The following is a 20,373-nucleotide window of genomic DNA, read 5'->3' on the forward strand; positions in this document are numbered from 1 at the left end:
AGCTGTTGCAGGAACAAGAAAGCAGGAATTTAGGGATCATTCTGCTCTTAGGACTGATATTTTGGGCACTGTGGATAATTTTGAAGATATTAACAACATTGGTGGGATCAGATGCAGCTTACCAGCAAATTAAAATATGAAAATGCTGAACCACAATTGTTATTTAACTAGCTGTGGGAGTTGTCCCAGAAAACAGGGGCCAACAAACGTGGTGCCACAAAGGCTCTGGAGGCACCTGCACAGCTTAGCCCCCTGGGAATCCATGCTGCAGAAACCTGATAGCATTCTTTCAGAAACTTAGTGAAATCACTTAAGGGTGATTTGGCTTCTGCAGTTACCTAGATTTCTAAAAAACCTTTACACAGGGTCCTCACTAGGAGCTTTCAAAGCAACTAATCAGTCACGAAATTACAAAATATGCTCCCTTTTCAATTAATAGCTACAAGTAAGATCCATCAAGGGCTATTAAGCATAGTTGTCCAGCTCCAATCTCTATTCAGAAGATCCTAAAAATGGTAATTGCTGGAGCTAGAATGGCAAAGCTATCACCACCTTCTTGCCCTTCAGTTACACTCTTTCCTGAAGCATTTGCTATTGGTCTTATTCAGGGACATAATGCTGGGCAAGAGAGCGCTTACCCTGACCTAGGGCAACCTTCCTGATATTCTTAGCTAAGTGTCTCACTATGCGCTGAGTAGTAGCAACTATCTGTAGTTTTCTCTTTTTTAATGATAAAAGGACTCTTCATTTTGTAACTTAATAATTTTAGGTAAAAATAGAGCAATAATTTTCACATAGAATCATAAAAGGGTTGGGGTTGGAAGGGACCTTGAACATCACCTAGTTCCAAGCCGTCTGCCGTGGGCAGGGACACCTTCCACTAGACCAGGTTGCTCAAAGCCCCATCCAACCTGGCCTTGAACACTTCCAGGGATGGGGCATCCACAGCTTCTCTGGGCAACCTGTTTAGGTGCTTCGCCACCTTCTGAGTAAAGAATTTCTTCCTAACATCTAATCTAAAACTGCTGTCTTTCAGTTTAAAACTAATGCCCTTTGTCCTGTCACTATCTGCCCATATAAGCTCCCTTTAAGTACTGAAAGACCCCTGGAGATTTCTCTTCTCCAGGCTGAGCAACCCCAGCTCTTTCAGCCTGTCTTGACAGGAGAGGTGCTCCAGCCCTCTGAGTGTCCTTGTGGGGGGCAATGCTGAAATCTATCATTGCTCCTGTTTTTAGAAGATTTTCAAGAAAGGAACATGGTACCTGCAGTTTGCTAAGTTGGAACAAGAGCCCTTCTCTGCAGAGTCCTGCGAGACCAGCAGGGGCACAAGTTGACCATAATCCTTCAACTCAAGAGCTGCACTTGTGCAGGAAAGGCAAAGCTGGAATTTGTACGTGTGTGGTGGCTCTCACAGCTAAAGCACTGGAGGACTGAATATAAAAAATCTGGACTACACCAGGAACTCTGCATCTGTGCAAACTCACGTAAGAGAGAGCAGCACTGTTCAAATTAATGTGTGTAAGTCCAAGCGTTCTTCCTCACTGCCGCTTCTTTCCCGGTGCGGCTGTACATGTGTTGGTGGCAGGTTCAGGTGTAGGAGCGAGCAGTCCTGGCCCTTAAACAAAGCTGTTAGGTGTAAAGATTTATGTCTGTGTACTAAATGGGCAAATTGCTCTCTCAATCTGTCAAGCTGTCGGTATGATCTCTTGGCAAGCTGCAGCAGTTTGCTGCTATTTTTTGGAGTGGAACAAATTGCCTGTGTGCAAATATAGCCTGATAGTAAAACACACCATGGAGATACTGATCAAGGCTTTCAAGGAAGTAAATCAGTGCTTGTTTTCAGAATACTTTGACTTCGTTGGAATCAGTTTTTAAACAGGGAGAAGAAGAATCAATGTTTTCAGTGATTGAATGCCTAAATTAATATGTTAGCAATACCTCTGCAGTCCTGTTAACTTCAGCTGAACTGTCTGGTTCTCTGCACCTCCTGCTAGTAGACCACTCTGGCCAATCATGCCTAATTTGGGTTCCCTATTTCCAAAACAAAACTTTGAGAGAATGTTAAAAGCCAAAATTCTCTTTCAACAGTTGCTCATTTGTGATGATGGACAACTTACTTATTTTGCAGAAACCAAAATTAAACTAATTTAATACCATGAAAGAAAAAAGCCCCGCACTGGTCAACAAAACATACTTCTGCCATTTTTCTTCTCGGCCTTGACGGGTTGGTTTCTGGAACAGTGTTTTTTCACTGCTAAATCTGAATTTCATCATTCATGATGTTCTGCACTGGAATAATGGTATTGAAACAGTCACTTTATAGCAATGATGGAAAAGCCATGGGCTAGAGGAAGCATTCAGAATACTGGTATTTCTGTGACTGCTTTGGAATATGCTCAGCACTGGATTCCTCTCTGTGCCTGTGAGATTACCCAAGCACAGCAAGGTTTTGTTGCACACATCTGGTTCGGTACACTGCATGTGAAAGTTCATTATAAGAAATATAGGACTCTCAGTAATTGTCTTTTTTTTAATTAATAGAGACTTTCTGCCAGTTCCTCCTAGCACTCTCTTTTGTCTTACCACATGCAGCCATACTGTTTTCACACCTACCCTGACATGAACCTTCCAAATGCTGAACAAGATTAGCTCCTATTTTGACTCTAGGGCTTAAGCCAAGAAAGAAATTGCCTGTCTTCTTGCAGCAGACCTATTTCAGGTGAGCATGCAAGGTCTAGTAAAAAAGGCAATGAGATTTTCTGCCAGCTCTGAGCAGTGAACCAGAGCTTGAGGATAAAAATGTTCTTGTCTACCCACTTGAAATCAAGGTAAGAAGAGCCAGCTCCAAGCTACTAAACAGAGGCAGATTTCAATTTCAATGCCCCAAGAAAAATAATAAAATGTAATTTGTCTTCTTTCTGGAGTGGTAAAATCTGTGACAGCAGCATGTCAAGGGACGCAGATGATCTAACAGGTCTAAAGGAGGTCAGGTACAGTTTTAGGGCAGTGAGGATGGTGAAAGAGAAAGGTCCAAGTGTACTGGTCCAGATGATGCTGGATTAAAGGTCACTATCCAGTGTCCATAACCTTGGGTAAATTACAGGCCCAGAGATCCCCTCATCTATCTCTTGCAATATACCAAATAGAAGGTAACTCCAAAGCTTTCCCAATGCTTTCTTAAATGATGTGCCTTAGATAAAAAACTGGTTCCCCAAGCTCTCCCACCCTATGTGGTCAGTGAGAAGATGGTGGTTAACCCACTGATATTTTTCTCATTGATTTAAAGATGGAGAGTTGGAGGAAAGGGCTTTGAATTCTTGGTGACAGGACCCCAAGCTTCAGGACTGGAGACATGTTTCAGGAGGCAGACAGTCTCCTTCCTGCCTGTATGTCCTAAGACAGAGGATGGAGAATGAAAGCGGAGAGCTGCCTACAAGGGTACGATCAGTTGGAGTGAATCATGGAATGGTTTGAGTTGGAAGAGACCTTAAAGATAGATCCTCTAGTTCCAACCTCCCTGCCATGGACAGGGATACCTTTCACTGGACCAGATTGCTCAGAGCTCCATCTGGCCTAGCCTTGAACACTTCCAGGGATAGGGATGGGATGAATCTGGGCTTGCACATCCAAGCAGGCACAGTCTGGTGTCCCAACATGGGATGTAGTTTGGGCCTATAAATGTGCAGCCTATCTTTGCATATAAAACACAGACATTTGTGCAAAAGGAATACGTTTAACCCATCCTGAATATTTTTCATTATACCATGCCTATAAATTGAATTTACAGTGTTATGTTTTTATCCTTGTCAACTTTGCTAATGACAGATGCTGTCCTGAACCCCAGGTAACATTCCTAGCATTCCATTTAATAGCAGGTATTTTCATATGCAAGCAGTATAAATGCTGGAACTCATGTTTAAACATGGGTTTATGCACATTTCCTAAAGCAAGGGCAACAGATAGTCAAGCTTGGGAGGCTGGCACCATTTTGTGGATCACTCTGTCATTCTCATGTCAAGACTCAATATGCCATTAGCAGAAAAAGTGGGGTTTTTAAAACTGACTGCAGGAAAGGAAAAAGATCAGTCCCAGAAATTTTCATGCTCCAGGGAATGAAAAGAAGGGAGAAAACTACAGATCCATTGTACTCCTACGCTGGCACATCCGTGGCCATCTCATGGGCATTTTGTGGAAAGGAGTCTTGAGGCAGCAACACCTCCTCAATTTGCACTGTGTGATCTAGGAGGGAAAGAAAACCTAGATGAAATAAGAATATAATTAATATAAAGGAGAACTGTCTACAACAAAAATGTGCATTGGAACAACCCAGTCTAAGGTAGTTTCACCTTCAAACTGTTTATGTTTTATATACCATATATTTTACTTTTTGCTCCTGCTATCTGTCGCATTACCTGGTTATCCAGTTAATGCTTAAGAGAAAAATAATTAAGAGGTACATTCACATTTAAACATCCTTAGAAGCTCCTTATAATGGAGAAAACCCCTATGGAAGTTATATCTTGCCATGAACATTTAGGTTTTTTGGAATAAGATCTCATACTTTTGCTTTGGATGTGGGGCTGTACTTTAAAAGGTGCTAATTAAAACTAAAGTTTGGAAAAAAATTTTTTTTTTCTATGTTTCAGGGTTTCAATGAAAAACATTTTTTTTGCTTTTGTTCTCTTCACATTCTGATTCCAGACATTATTCTCTCATGACCAAGTTGTATTGTTCTAAATTAACTAATAAAAAAAAAAAAAAAAAAAAAAAACAAACCCAAAAACAACCAAAACCAAAGCACCTCCCCACACACACAAACTGAAAAAGAAGTGTCAGGTTTACTGATTGGGAAACATCTTTTTGTCTGCATATTTCATATCTGTGGTGTAGCAGAGAAAAATTTCTGTTCTCTTGCACGAAACCAAACCAGGAAAAATATATAAGTCAATATTTAGCATTTTCCATGTAGCAAGAGCTACTTTGTCTGTCCTCTATGTGAAGACTTAATTATAGTAGCAGATCTATTAAATTTAGAAGCACATTCAAGTGAGTGAACATTGCATAAATTCTACACAGTATAGCAAACAAACTTATTAGTGACAGCCCCTCAATTTGATTTCTTAATGAAGAAGACCAGCCATCTCTGCACATTGTAAACTGTCCCATGGTATGTCTACAAATCTGAAGAGGAAATAATATTTTCTACTGGACAATTAGAGGAAACATGACTTTGAGGGATTATGAGAGTGGAAAAACCCCTTAGGCCATGCATCCCCTACATAGTGATGATTTGAAAATTTTGCATTCCACAATAACCAAGGCCTTTATTGTTGCTGAATTATTGTGGCAGGAAGGAACTTCATTGTAAGTTTGAATTACAGAAAGCTTACGTGCACCATTTCTGCAGTCATCGAACTTTTGTGTGAATCATTACAGCTGTTCTCACAATCGTGGAGAGTCTGCGAACAGAGGCGCTGCTCTGGCAGCCTAATAAAATCTGAATAAATTGGAGATATCCCCGTTCAGTGGCTCTGGATAAGGACACAGTTTCTAGTTGGCACCATCTGATCACATCCAACTTTTGTTTGAATGTGATTTCTTCTTTCAACAGTTTTGGTAGTTTTGGTTGGACATTTCACATTTTAGTTGCCATCAGGGAAGAAATATTTCACTTCTGCTTTCTAAAACTTCATCTCTCTCCCCAACCCTTCACTGATGGTTTTTCTGATGGATTCTTGCTCAAACTGCCTACCTCAGAAATGATCAAATCTCAGGTATTTCCATCCTTAATCTCTTCCCCTACAGTCTCATTACCTGGTATGATATTTTGGACCTCCAAATCCATCATTCTCTTAAAGATCTTAAAGATTTTCTGATTTATTAATACTCCCGTCCTACAAAAGCCTGGATAATCTTATACAAGGTTATTTAATGGGGTCAGCCTGCTTCTTCAAATTCATTGTCTATGCCCTAGATATGTTCACTTCCTGAGACTAATAAACACAAAGTTAAGAACTTTGATCTTCAAGACTGATTAAATTTGAGATTAATTTTGGGACTAGGTGATGATTTTTTTAAGGGGAAAACATCTTTTTGAAACAGAGACTATGTAATGAGGGAGCAAGAATTAGACTAGAGGAGATCAGTCACGCTGTTTGACAACTGAATTATAAAGATTAATCTTCCAGTAATATTGGTGAGGCACTTCTCAGAAACTTCCTGAAACAATTAATTCACTAAATCACTGAAGGTTCCTGAGTAGTGAATACATAGAAACAGTCTGTTTTGTAAAGCTAACTTGATGCACTCCAAGGAGCTGATTCATTCTGAGAGGTTCTTTCATTAAACATCTTCTCTTGTCTTTTTTTTTTTTTTTTTTTTTTTTTTTTTTTTTTTTTTTTTTTTTTTTTTAAGACAGAAGGTTCTTTCACCCCTCTTGGGAATTGATTTTTTCTGCTCTCAGTATCCACGTGCCCTCTCCCTGGAGAGGTCTCTCAGCCAGCCATGAAATCAGTACCTCCCAGGAAGACACAATCCAAGCTTGTTACTGCTTACATCATTCCTGACATAATGATGTCTGCATTTGAAGTGAAAAGTCCACTCTATTGTCTGATTTCTTTTAATCCAAATTACTTGCTTTTAGCATCTTCTATATCTGGAACTTTTTTTGTCCAGATTACTCAGATACTAAATTTAAATGACAACTAATGCCAAATTAATAGATAGTCATGTGCTTGGATGCCTGTAATATCAGTTCTCCAATCACCTTGTGATGACATGCAGATAATTTTCCCCAATGCTGTTTCTCTTGTCTTTTGTCTGTCTACTGATTTGTGCTTCGTCCCTCACTGACGCATCTCAGTGCTTGTTTGCTCTTCCAGCTGTTGCAGCCACTGAGAGTCCTGTTTATGTCCTTTTAAAAGCTCCAGCTCCTTTACACAGTGCTTACTAAAGAGTGCTCTATATTTAACAAACGTCTGAGGAACAACCTGGCTTTTTTGAGACGACCAAGGTAAGCTGGGTACCTTAACGTGCCACGCGTTTAGCTGGGACTGCCATCTGAAAAGAGCAGTTCTCCTAAGCCAATTCTCAGAGTTGGGAATTTATAGCTGAAAGAGAAGTTATTATTTGCTTTACTTAAAAATTATTGACACAATAATACTGTAGAACAGTTACAGATGTATCAAGTACATTATAAATAGCATGAGAAGACCTCAGAGATGTCACTGCAGCCTGTATACCCATGACATAAACAAGTGAACAAGAGGTATGCTGTGCACCTGGTCCTTGTAGAGTGTGAAAACTGGAGATTATTCTTCATAGTCAACTATTTTTCTTTCTTTTCTTCTTCTTTTTTTTTTTTTTTGCCTCAGTTTCTCCCTTTTTAGCACTTTTCCCCAGTAAATACAGCTTATTCTGGGCATCTGACAAGATTGCTCCTGGTAGGACAATTCCCAACATTTCCACCTGGGACTGGTTCATATCCCCATCCCATATGATCCTTTTGTCTAACTGCTATGGTTTGCAGAGGACAGATAGCTCAGAAAAAGGGAAAATGTTCAGCCCAGGAATTCATACACTTTGTGATATTACTGTGGCAGACAGTGTTAGCTGCTGTGGGAGGTTGAACTGACCTTAGTCATAAAGAAACACCATGCAGACAGCCATACAAGTCTTCTAACTTCCTTGTACCTTTCCAATAGAATGAGGAAAAAATTAATATAAACATAAATGCAAAAGGAACTGGTGCATTTGGTCCAGAATGTGATAGCCCAGAGATGAGGAGCTGTGTGAATCTTCCCACTGAACTAACTTGCTAGGTAATTTCTGTCACCAGAGGTTCAGGGGTCACTGAGTAGAGAAGACAAAATCATGAACACCAGAGACTGTTAGGAAACTATTTCACAAACAAGAGCAATTTTCATTGTTTTCCTCACTGTTATAAAGCAAGCAGACAGCAATTTTCCAGTGCCTGCATTGTACCTTTTCTGTGCCTCGTGCTGCAAAACCCAACTATTGGTAGACAAGTAATGGCCTGGTAACCTTTCTTCACTGCTTCAGTTGCACTAGGAACTGTGTGACGTCTCGTCTGTGTGACAAGAGGAGCCAGTGTCTTCTCTTTAAATGCCTATGCATAAACTGGACATCACCCAAGCAAAAGACCATTCCTGAACACACTCCAGCTCTGCCAAGTCAGCCCAGGTCTTGACCCACACAATTAAGCACATGTTGATGGTTGCAGTGTAGCAGAGCTTGAGTGGAGATCATGCTTTCATGGTACCCCTCTGGCAATATTCACTAGTGCCTGTGGCCTGCCCTATGCTCCATTTGCTGCTCCTGGATACAGCGTGAGCCCACAGCCATTTGTGGGAGATGATGCACCTTTTCATGGAGCTAAAATTGACCGTCTGTGAAGTAGGCAGATGAAATCCTTAACTCAGTGTTGTAGCCAGCACATTCATATAATGAAAGCACAGCGTCAGCTGCCTGTACTTCTGTTGTAACATCACAATAATACGGGTCAGGCCTGGAGGATATTCCACAAAGCTCTGGTACGGCTCATGAACACCACCACTTTGGGTCTTCTGAGCCTCTATGTGATGCTGCTTCTCTTTAAAAGCCCAGTCAGTCACATTTGAGACCCTACCTTGCCTTTTTTGTCTTTTAGGGAATGCACTTACAGCTCTGTTGCTTTGGTTCATTACTTCAGACAAAATCTTTGTCTAATTATTGACCTGAAAAGGAAATGTTTCTTCCTCAGCTGGATGAAACAGAAATATATCCTGGGGGATGACTGCAAGCACATTGCATTTCTCCTTTGTTTTTTTGGTATTATCTATTTTTCCTTATTTCATATTCTCACCCCAGTTAGCTGACACTGTGTAAATTAGGCTGTTGATTTCAGAGGCATTCCTTTACTTAGTGTGATGCTTCGTGATATTGTCAGCTAAGCATTAATCATCATTTAGCCTGTCATTTTGTCTGTGTCTGACATATATTAAACCGTACCTCAGGATATACACATCTGGCGGTGGCAGTCATTTGTTAATTGAATGTGACTTTTAATGAACTCTTCACCCAGCAGGCTATTCCAGGGACTTATGAATAACTGTATTTGTTACAAGTGCTTCTGTAATTTTTGGAAGCGAACACTGAACAACAGTGTTGTGACTTCATGGCAGCTGCTGCAGCACGTAGAGCTGAGTGTCTTGCCCATTAATCCCCATAGGCATCAGACTCACCGAAGTTATGTCTGACTTTGTAAATGCAGATTCCTAATAGCAGGTGTTTTACAGCCACTCTCAAATGTCTCTCCTGAACACGGCCGTGCATCACACCAGCCATCGCAGCAAGGAGTCTGCTCAGTGACAGTGTCACCAGCCAGACTGGGCTTCCTTCTTCTCCATCCTTTGAGGAGCAGTCTGCTGTTGATGGCATGGTGCATGTGCTCTTGGTGAGGCTGCCTGTGTGCCTGTGTTCCCCATGGCAGTGACTTGGGAGCAGCTCGCTTTCCCTTGGAAATCAGAAACAGGCTTCAAAGAGTAGCACAAGTTTTTCATACAAAAGAAGGGAGGATGACCAAAATGATAGGACACCAATCCACTGTGTATATCTGGGATGCAAAAAAAGCAACTTTATAGTGGGAAAGACCCTTTTCTTATTCTTTTGGTTCTGTTTATAATAGGGATTTGTTTGTAACAACTAGTTCAAGAGATGCTTCTTTCTTTATCTCAATTTCTGATTGCCATTGTATATATTCCTTAGGAAGAACTGGAGATCAAATAGAACAGGATGAGGGAAGCTTTGGAAATTAGCTATGTATACAGAGACTTGGCAAATGCATTAACAGATGCAAAAGAAAATTAGAAAAAAAAAGAAAGAAAATAATCTAAATGAAAGCAACACACAATATGAATATGAAAAGGGAACAGTTTGGAAATGGAAATACAGCACATTGGAATTAATGTAGACTCTTTCTAGGCCTGGTGTGATTCATGCAGTGCCAACAGGCTGTACAATTTGCATCAGTATCTATATTTCAATACAATTTTGTAACCAGGCTATTTAAATCCTCTAAGCCTTTTATGAATTCATGTTCAAGCCTGGACATGAGGAGGGGCAGGAGGCAGGAACTGGATATCTGCAAGGCACATCTCACATGTACCCTGTCAGAGCCAGCTCCGGGCTGAAAAAGCAGCATCTCTGTTCACACCCTGGCTTTGTCATTCTGATACAAACACACATTTCAGCTGCAGATCCTCTGGGCAATGCAATCTCCTCCCTTCTCCTCAGAGTGCTTTAACTCAAAGTGTATTTAGAGCTGTCAGTTCTGTTCGAGGTCGCAGCAAGGTGTGACACTTGATGCTGTATCACAGCAGACAGGATGTCTGCATGTGGAAGTTTCCATGTATTTGGACGTATGCATGTAATCAATCTCATGAATCAGAAGCTTGATTTTTGCTTCACATTTGCTTTCAAATTCTGTGGAGTTTACTCTTGCTTTGTACTAATTCAGGGGCCAGTTGCTGCAGGCCAGCATCTTGGAGGCCCTGTCCTGCTTTTGATCCATGTGAGGGTATCATGGTAACAAGAACATTTAGAGTAATTGTGCTATGCAAACTAGGGAGGGCTCCATGCAATGCTCATGCTGTAGGTATTTTAATGGAAATACTGGTAATTAAGTAAATAAAACTAGCATTCCTACTGAACACCTTTCCCAATTAACATTCTCTCTGAGAAGATTTCTGAATGTCTCCAGAATGTGAGATTTCCCCAAGAAAGACCACAAGTACTAAAGCTGCAAGAAGCTGAGACACAGATGATACACTTGCTTTTCTGTTTCTGTACCCTATTATAAGCCTTGTTGCTTTGGGTCACTTATTAGAGGCCTCATATATATAAAGAACTGGGAATCTGAATTTTTGTGTTTAATTGCACCTGACAAATACTTGTCCCATAATTTGCACTTTTTTACCCATTTATGATTTTTGTTTCTACATTATTCTCTGAACATGTGGGCAAAGTGTCATTAAATAACGTGGTATAGAGCAAGTACTTCTTTTGTTTCAAACACACTGCCTAAGGATTTTATTCAGTACTCTTTTCTTGTTTTGTGAGACAGACGTTGAATCTGGATGACTTTCTTTAGTATGCTGTGATGGGCCTTTAAGTAGTTATTAATCTCTTTCATCTCAGGGTAGTTGAGACTCCTTATAAAGGTCTTCACAGTTCTTTCCAGAAAGACCTTGACAGAAGCATTAATGAAATTTAAAAGTCTATAGAAGGTGGATCATTTACATATGAAGGAGTTTGATGAAGCCTCCAGGAGATGGGCAGAGGCATAGCTTCTTTCCACAAAAGGCATGTTGAGGCTTCCTCATAAAAATTATATGATGGAATGATACAATAGGATCACAGAATCATTTAGGTTGGAAAAGACCCTTAAGATCATCTATTCCAGCCATTAACCCAGTCCTGCCAAGTCCACCCTAAACCTCATCCCTAAGCACCACACCTCACATCTTTTAAATATGTCCAAGGGATGGGGGCACAGCCACTTCCCTGGGCAGCTTCTTCCAATGCTGAACAACTCTTTTGGTAAAGAAAGTTTTCCTGATATCCAACCTAAATCTCCCTGGTGCAGCTTGAGACCATTTCCTCTCATCCTACTGCTTGTTACTTGGGAGAACAGATCAATTTCCCCCTGGCTACAACCTCCTTTCAAGAAGTTGTAGGGAGCAAGAAGGTCCCCCCGAGCCTCCTTTTCTCCAGGCTAAACAACCTCAGCTCCCTCAGCTACTCCTCACAGGGCTTGTGCTGCAGATCTTCACCAGCTCCATTCCCCTTCTCAGGACACGGTTCAGCACCTCAATGTTCTTGTAGTGAGGGCCCCAAAACTGAACACAGGATTTGAGGTGTGGCCCCACCAGTGCTGAGTACAGGGGGACAGTCACTGCCCTGGTCCTGGCCACATTATTCTACATTATTAATAATTAATATTTTTATTATCCTGGCTGATACAGGCCAGGATGGTATTAGTTCAGAGTTATTCAGATGTCAAGTGATATTATTTTTTAGGTTCTTTTTAAGTGGGTTGTCTCAAATACAAATACCCTCTGGAGTACTTTTCAAGATTTTGTTCTTTTCTATTTGGTGAGTTAAAAAAGTATTTGAATGGCAAGTTTACCTCAAAGTTAGTGGGACAGTTGTTCAATATCTGATCTCTCAAGATACATGTATGTGAATTGGACTCAGGCAAGCTGATTGTGTTATCCATTTTCCTTATATGAGCTTTTTTTTCTCCTTCCAACCATTCAATATGGGGTAACTCTGGAGACTTAATTTTTGTAAAGAAAGTGGATGGATATTAATGACTCCAACCTCTTTGGTAGAGAACACTATAAAGAAAGAGTTGCATTAGTACCTCTCCCATTTTTACCTCTCTGCCTTTTTGTGATCCTCTTACTCTTTGGGAATCCCTTCAGCTCTGCAGAACTTCCTCATTCTTGTGGTCTAAAGTTTTATGAGTAACTTTTATACTTGCCTTTAGCAAGTTGTTCTACAAACTCTTCATTTATATTTTTAAGCCAAATTTGTTTGAGTTTAGGATCTGTGTAAGCTCCCTTGTTTGCACATAACCTCCACTTCTGGAAAAATGTCTTCTACCTTCAGATTAAATCTCTTTTATCTAGCTTTGTCATCTTATTTATCTAAGAAGCTTTTTTTTTTTTTCCCCCCAATGAATATTCATTTATTTTTGCCTCTTAAGATGATGCTTTTAAGGAGTGCAAAATGTCAGCTTTCTAAAACCAGTGCTCTAGCCAGAGAGAGAGTTCAGACGCCTTTACTGTGGCAAGATTCTGCCTCCAGCTTAAATGGCAGCCTCAGCCTCTGATACACTGCAACATCTGGTACTGTGGCTGCTCAAATCCCACAGAAACCCAGCCCAGCAAAGGTCAATCCCCAGGGAAGGGCCATTGGCAGGAAGTTTTCTACATGGCCCATCCAGTGAGGTGGCCTACAGAGAAGGATGCTGGTCCTGCAGCTCTGTCTTGGGGTGACCTTATGATGTGTATCCCATATCGCTGCCTATGCCCAGAAATTAATTATTGGCCTTTCTATGCCTCTGAACTGAGCCTGAGAGGGGGAAGAAAAAACTGAGCAAAACTTTCTCAAAGCAGTTTGAAACTTGTTCAAGGTCACATAAAGATAGCAGGCTTTTTTTTTCCCAGCTGGGGCAGGGGGGAGCGAGGAAGCACCCGGCTGGCAGGTTTTTTTCCAGTCAGCTTTTGGCCAGTTTTTTCCAGTTTCTTGTTCTCTGGAGAGAGGCTGAGAGCTGAACTTTTCCTTCTCTGGAATTTCGGATTTTCTCCCTTTTCTACTGGACTGCCTGATTGCTGTAACATCAGAGCACATCGGGAGGACTTTCCACCGGGCACAGAGGGCCTGGCCCCGGCCCAAGCCCCAGCTCCGAGGAGACCAAAGGGAGGACTCTAACACTTTCCCAGGTTTTTCCTCTACAGCGAAAGATTTTACCATTTAACATTATTTTCCTTTCCCGTGTGTTTGTTAAATAAATAGTTTTATCTTCTTCACTTTCCTTCGAGGAAAATTTATTTTTTTTCCCGAACCTGGTGGGGGGAGAGGTGGTTGTGCCTTCTCTCAGAGTATATATATATTTCTAAATTTGGCCAAACCGGAACAAGCTCCCCACTGCTCCCCAGATGTAATCCCCTTCCTCTCCTGGTTGTACTGCCACTGCCCACTGCAGAGAGCAAAATAGTCATAAAAGTCTGAATTCTGCCTTTGTTTCATTTTTACTTTATTTATGTCCTGTGTATCTTTAAAATTTTAGATGCCAAGTGGAACATGGGATGGTCACAGGCCTAGCAAGGATCTGGGCCACTGACTTCATTCCCTGTCTCCTAGGCGCTACAGTAAACCATAATCTTCTCCATACATTTTGCAACTGGAATTCAGAAACACTCATCTACAGTATTTTCCTCACTGTTTTGTTTCCTGTGATAGCAATTGAATTCATTAGAAGCGTCTTTAGGAATCCGAAACTCCCAACAATATGCATAGTATAAAGAAAGATAGGTTTGGTATGAATATTATTAAAGTACACTAGGATTTTTCCTAATCCTCCAGATATTTAAAAATATAGAAACTGCACAGAGCTACAAATTAAAAATTTCTCAGTGAGGCTTACAAATACAAAATCTCTTTTTCAAGTGACATTGATTTTGCTACAAGAGAGGAGAAAATACAATAAAGAAGTATCAGTTTATAATAAAGAAATGAACAAGAAACCCAGTTGTGGATCTAAGTAGAGAAGCTCCACATTTCTGTCAAGGCATGCCCACAGCAGAAAATAAGTTGATCCCAGCTGCTTCAAAGCAGCTTTCCACTACTGAACCCCACTAAGGTATCTGATTCACTCCTTTGCAGAAATGGTTTTTCTCTCAGTGCCACACTGGGAACACGCACATCCCTGAAGAACTCGTTGTCATGGAGTTGTCATCTCACTCATAGGCATCAGTGGCTCTTCCAGGCGTTCGTGTTGGATCTGATTCAGAGCGGGTGTCTGAAGTGCTCCACTCCAAACCCCACACATGAAATCCCACCTGTACATGGCATATGCCAGCTGCATCAGGAAAGGTGAGGAGCACATCCTACTACCTCAGAACTCCTACCACTGCCTCAGCCTGAAGGAATACACAGGTTGGATTTTCCCTCAGAAGACACACTTGTGGGCTAGAAGGATGTCAAGGCCTTTGCATGTTACCAAGCTAAGTGCAGGACAGGACCTTGGCAGGAATATGTGTTTATCCTCCTTAGCTCATGTCTTCTCACACAAACCACGCCCTGAAAGTGACCAGCACACTGAATTTCAGTTTCTGCTGGAAAAAGGATTTGTACTATAGATTTACATTCTGCTGAATGTAAATCTATAGTACAAATACTAGCTTTGTGAGAGAATAACTGCAGGTTCATTCTTCTGAATAAACCTTCCTCATAATCTGGAAAAGGAAAGACACCTACCGATTATTTTTGTCATTAAGGTAAAAATAGCAGTCATAAGAGGATTTTTTGAGAAATAAGCCATCTGCCCAAACGATGAAATAAATTACAAAGGGGCTAATCATTAAAGGAGATACAGTAAATTATATTCTAAGAAAAATATTTTAGAGGGAGTATTGGCAGGACTCCAAACTACAGCTCTTGTACTTTGAGAGGACATTTGGAAAGATCTAATAAAAACGCAAGACAATCAAACAATTCTAAGCCATCACCTGAGTTATTTGGTGCTTAAAGTTCCCATTGTAAATAGGATTACTCTAACAACATGGCTTAAATAATGTTAAAAATAGATCCTAAGTATTCTAGGTCATGCCAGAAAAATGTAAGAAGTAAAACCAAGGGATTTTAGGTTCATGAAAGCCAACCTTATTTTCAAAATGGAATAAAATTCTAATCCTCTGTTTCTCTTTATTTGTTATGATAAATAAACATGATAAAATGCTTGAGATGGTTTGTAGTGTAAACACTGAAAAACACAGGTAAGATACCCACCTTTGTCTGCATTTGTCTAGTTCTCAGAATATAAATGGAAAGTTTCTGAGTATAAATGGAAAACCTCTGTGCAGATTCCCTTTTTATTTGGCTCTGCCTGCATCTAGGGAAATGGCTGGATGAAGTCTCGTATATATATATATATGTATATATAGATTGACTGTAGTGATCACACACATTTCAAAATGGCTTAAAGTGATTTCAAAATAGATGGTCTAGAGTCTTTTGGTACTATAAAAGAAAAACAAACCAATAAATCCATTATAAAAATCAATGCTTTAAATGTCTAGATCTTTTAAAAAAGCTTTCAAAGCCAGTTAGATACAACGTGGTAGAATATGCCTGAAGATGTTAAATTTTGTGTTTCCACTGAAACACAGTCATTAAGATAGAGAACTTGCAGTATTCTTCACAGGGCACCATTTTAAGTGGAAAATGGTGAAGTGCTGATTTCAGGCCAAGGTTGGAATTTTTCAAATCCCTGCATGAAGGCATGTCCCAGAGGCCGGCAGCCTTGACAGAGGCGTGCAGAAGCACCACGGCCTCTCCCTGTGCGACGTAACAAGGCTCGGAGCCAAAAAGGGTCACATATGGCTACATCCAGGTGCCAACTTTTTGTCACATGCTCGCTGCTTTCGTCGGGCAGGAGTGGGAGGATGTCCTGTGTCATTTAGCTGGTGCAGTTTGAGGGACTGCAGCCAAAAAAAAAGAGGAAAGAAAAGGGAGTAAAGTCAGCAAGGCCCCAGGTAAGAGCCGTTTTCCCTGTTGTTTTTAGGGCACCGGGACCTGCTCTTCCCCCTGACATCAGTTTGCAGCGGGACATCTCTGTGCGCTGTGAGGGCCACGGGGGACAGGGACCCTCGGCAGGTGCGTCCCTCCGCACTCGCTGGAGGGGAGGGGGAGTCCCAGCCATGTCCCTCCTCCCGGCGGCAACGGCACCTGAGCCGTCCCGCTCTCGGGAATTTGGGGAATGGTGTCCCACGCTCGGTAGTTTGGGGAACGGCGCCCCACGCCCGCCGCCTCCAGGCCTGGCAGCCCCTGGGCCCGGCCCCCCCGCGCTGCTCCCCGCGGGACGGGCTGCGGGGACGGGCGCGCCGGGGGGGCGGGCACGGCATCCCGCCGCCTCCCGGCGCGGCAGCCCGGCACGACATCCCGCGGCATCCCGCCGCCCCCGGGCACGGCCGCAGCGCGATCCGAGGGCACGGACCTCTGGCGCCGGGTGAGGGCGGCGGCGGCGGGCGGGGGAAGCCGGGGCCGGGCGGGGGGCAGAGGCGCGGGCGGCGTCCCGCTCCACCAGGGCCGTGGCTGCCGGGGCTGGATCGGCCCCCGGGCCGGCTGCCGCCAGGGAACATCCCGCAGGAGGGGCCGCCCGCCCTGCCCCGCAAACCGGAGCGTTCTCGGCGACGCGGAGTGCCCAGGTACCGTGCGCGTCCCTCCCGGCCCAGCCACCCCGGCCCCAGGCACCCCTTCGGGCACCGCCGGGAACGGGGAGAAGTTTGGAGCAGAGGGCGGGCGGCCCGGCAGCTCCGGGCGAGGATCGGTGAAGCTGCTGTGGAGGGTGGTCCTGGGGACGTGATGTCCCGTGCCCGACCACCGTGTCCCAGGCTTTCTTCGGGATAGGTCACGGATGATCTGCCTGTGTCTCCCTGCTCTGGATGCTTCCGGACTGACCAGGTTTAATGTTTCTTAGCGCCAGGTATTAACCTTTAGGGGAAACCGCTAATCGATGTCATACGTAGGCTCTCTCTCATCGGGAAGGATACTGAAATGACTTTTTCTCCGGCAGAAAAGCAATCAGAAGTGCGCCAGGTGCGATTTTTAACTACGTCTCCTTCCTGAAATTATGTTTATACGGTCAAATCAATCAGTGGTGACAACACGAGGGCTAGAGAGCAATTTACTGCTTAGGTATACTACAACACTATTTGAAACAACCGTTGTGTATAAAGTCCATAATTTAGGTTGCACGTACAAGACAACGAACAACTAACGTGATGTTTGTGGATGCAAAATATATTCCTAGAAAATCAGTTAAAATACATCACTGACTTTCAGCTTTCTGTGTTTGCAAGGAATGTCCTTGTACTTAGATCACGTGCGAGGCAGGGATTTTTCCTTTCTGATTGCCACAGAATGTTGGCAGCAAGAGAAGTGTTTCTTAATCCAGTTATAAATGATCCTTTTCAGCATTTGTTGAAGTTATTTGTGGACTCTGCAGAGCAGGCAAGTGTTTTTAGCAAAGAGAGAAGTAAAAGAGTATTAAAAATTCCTGAAGCAATAGATAAAATTACTGTCTACATTTGGGGGCATTGTGGTTAGGATTGTGGAAATGTATAGCACATATTGACTTACACAGTATAACTTCATCACCTTCTGTATCTAGGGAAAAAACAGTTTTTGATGAAAAATTTGATCAAAACAGAGACCTTGAAAACAGCTGAAGGAAAGACAATGACATTTTGTTTACCTCTTCAGACTGAAGAAGTCATGGGGATGAGAATGGTCTGAGTTACTGAGGTTTTTTGTTTCAACTTATTCTCTTTGAAGTTTTGAACTTGAATATTCATGCTATGATGGTTTTGAAATATTAAATTGTTGTTGATAGCAAATACTTATATATATAAATTGAAACTTAACTAGAAATACCCATGTAACTTCAAAAAGCACACACTTTACTGTACTATTAGAGTGAAGGTTTAGTTCTGTAGCTTGGTTTTTTAATACACCCTGCTGGAACAGAGACCAGTCTCTCTTTTTCTTTTTTTTTTTCCCTTTTTTTTTTCTTTTTTTTTTTTTTTTTTTTTATTACATGTGTCATGACAGTTACAAATTAAGGTGAAACAGCATAACATACATTAGTATGTTATGAAAATATATCTGAACTTCAAAGTCATGACAAATTTTAAAAATATTGATATAAATAATGAAATGCAGAGAGATAGAAACTCAGTCAGGTCATGTTGTTAATCTGTCTGAAAGTGCAGAACTGTTCCCTTGTGTCCATTCATTGACTATCCTGCTACAAATAATATTTTCTGTTAGTATATTGATGAGGGTTTTTAATGAGCCGTTCAGAATGTAACTAAAACTTGTTTCAGTTTCTAAAACCTGGGATGGAAAACCTGTGGGGAATAATTTGTATAGTTTTCTCTACCAGTTCAAGATCATATATTCCCTGCACTCCTGCTGAGCTTTTTGCTGGACTTCATTGATTTCTACTCCTGGTGAAGGTGCCCCAAGACCACACTCGGTTCTCTGGGCGTGGCTTCCTCTTGTCTGGCTTTGGGGGGAAAAGTGAGGGAAATGGGTGTGTTCTCACCACTTCTTGATGTCCAAAGAGCCTCCATTCACTGCAGCATCTCCCTAGGGTGCACCCTGTTCTCTCAAATAGTTTTGTGAGCAGTGGAACAGTTCAGGATTTTGGATTGGTTTTTTTCACTCTGTGGCACCCAGACTGGCCACTCAGACCCATGGGATCACCCCCAGCCTGAAAGGGGAGAATTACAAAATTAAATCCAAGTGATCTTGTCTGGTAGAAGTATTTAGACAGTCAAACATCTGTGTTAGAATGGATTAAGATTCTGGCATTGGCGTTTTTACAAGGGGATCATCCAGATTTTCATTGCAGCGTAAGAGTATGGCTTAGCAGAAATCCTAGAAAGTCAGAAATGGTGATCTGTTTGTGAAAAGCTCCCAAATCTGGCTTTCCTCACGTGAAATCATGTCTTCTGTACTTGACTTAAAAATTCTGGTTTTAGAAGTTTTTCCCATTTTAGATTTATGTTTGTTATTTCTTCCCTTCTGCCCTGACTATATTAAGTTCATCCTGGTTTCCTAAGGAGATGAAGCTAAAATAATAATAATGCTGTCTGACTGATAGCTCCCCTCATTGCCTTGGTATAATTTTTTTACCCTTGGAGATTAATTTCTGCCAATATAAATAGAAGAGTAGAGATTTCAAAGTCATGAAATCTTACAAACCTCAAGACTTCTGGTGACCAGGGAGATGAGAGAGATGCAGTTAATGCATCACCCCCAGCCTGAAAGGGGAGAATTACAAAAGTAATTCTCTGAATCTACTGAAGGAAGAGCTGTATCAAGCATTCAACTTAATAGACATAAGGAAATTTGTGCAGGTGTTCCATGGGATGCTGAGCTTCATAACTTCTGCTGCTCGAGGCTTGGTGATTATATTTTTCAATTTCTTTGCTCCTTGGGAGTGCATAGTTGTGGAAGTTTTGATCGTGCTTTTTCTTCTCCATAGTCCTCTCAAAATAAGCTCAATAGGTCTGAGATGTTTCTGGTAATGAGTTAGGAATACAGACACTGTCATTCCTCCACTTCATAAGCTGATGTGTTCCTTTCCTAGCCCGTAATTTAATACTCCTTGATACAGGGTTGATAGCCAATGGAGCAGTAATTTTCTTTGTTATCTTGACTCAAGGCAAACACTCGATTGCTGTGGTCACAATAAAACCTAGCTTCTTCCACAATCAGTTTCTCTCAATTGATACAAGTTTTTGATTAGAATTTAATTTGCTTCCTACTGCCACTGCTATTTCTTCTGGCTAAGGCTACATCTGAATGTCCTCTACAGCTTTCTCTACACATGGGATGTCCCCATGTCATGAGAAGAATAATGGAGGAGAAATATGAAAAGGTGTTGTGAGTTTATCTAGCACAACCTTTTTGAATACATGTTGCTTTTATTGACTTTTAAAAGGTGATTATTGTTCTGATTATTTGTTGTGTTACACAGCTGAAGTTAAGAGCTGTGTTCATGGCTAATTGCCCATT

General features: G+C 41.7%; 1 protein-coding gene across 5 annotated transcripts in view; it reads left to right on the forward strand.

The window, feature by feature from the left end:
* Positions 1–16,177: 16,177 nt before the first annotated feature.
* Positions 16,178–20,373, forward strand: part of PKIB (cAMP-dependent protein kinase inhibitor beta) — an 80,078-nt gene continuing 75,882 nt past the window's right edge. The window contains exon 1 of one of the 5 annotated variants that reach the window (XM_032101591.1): positions 16,178–16,322. The gene's annotated coding sequence lies outside the window, so the exon portion shown is untranslated. Of the gene's footprint in view, positions 16,323–16,683; positions 16,796–16,841; positions 16,995–17,049; positions 17,273–17,296; positions 17,386–20,373 lie in introns of those variants that run through there. The other 4 variants (XM_032101587.1, XM_032101588.1, XM_032101593.1 and 1 more) reach the window with 4 other exon arrangements.

Source organism: Corvus moneduloides, chromosome 3 (assembly GCF_009650955.1).
Source record: "Corvus moneduloides isolate bCorMon1 chromosome 3, bCorMon1.pri, whole genome shotgun sequence".
NCBI classification, from domain to species: Eukaryota; Metazoa; Chordata; class Aves; order Passeriformes; family Corvidae; genus Corvus; species Corvus moneduloides.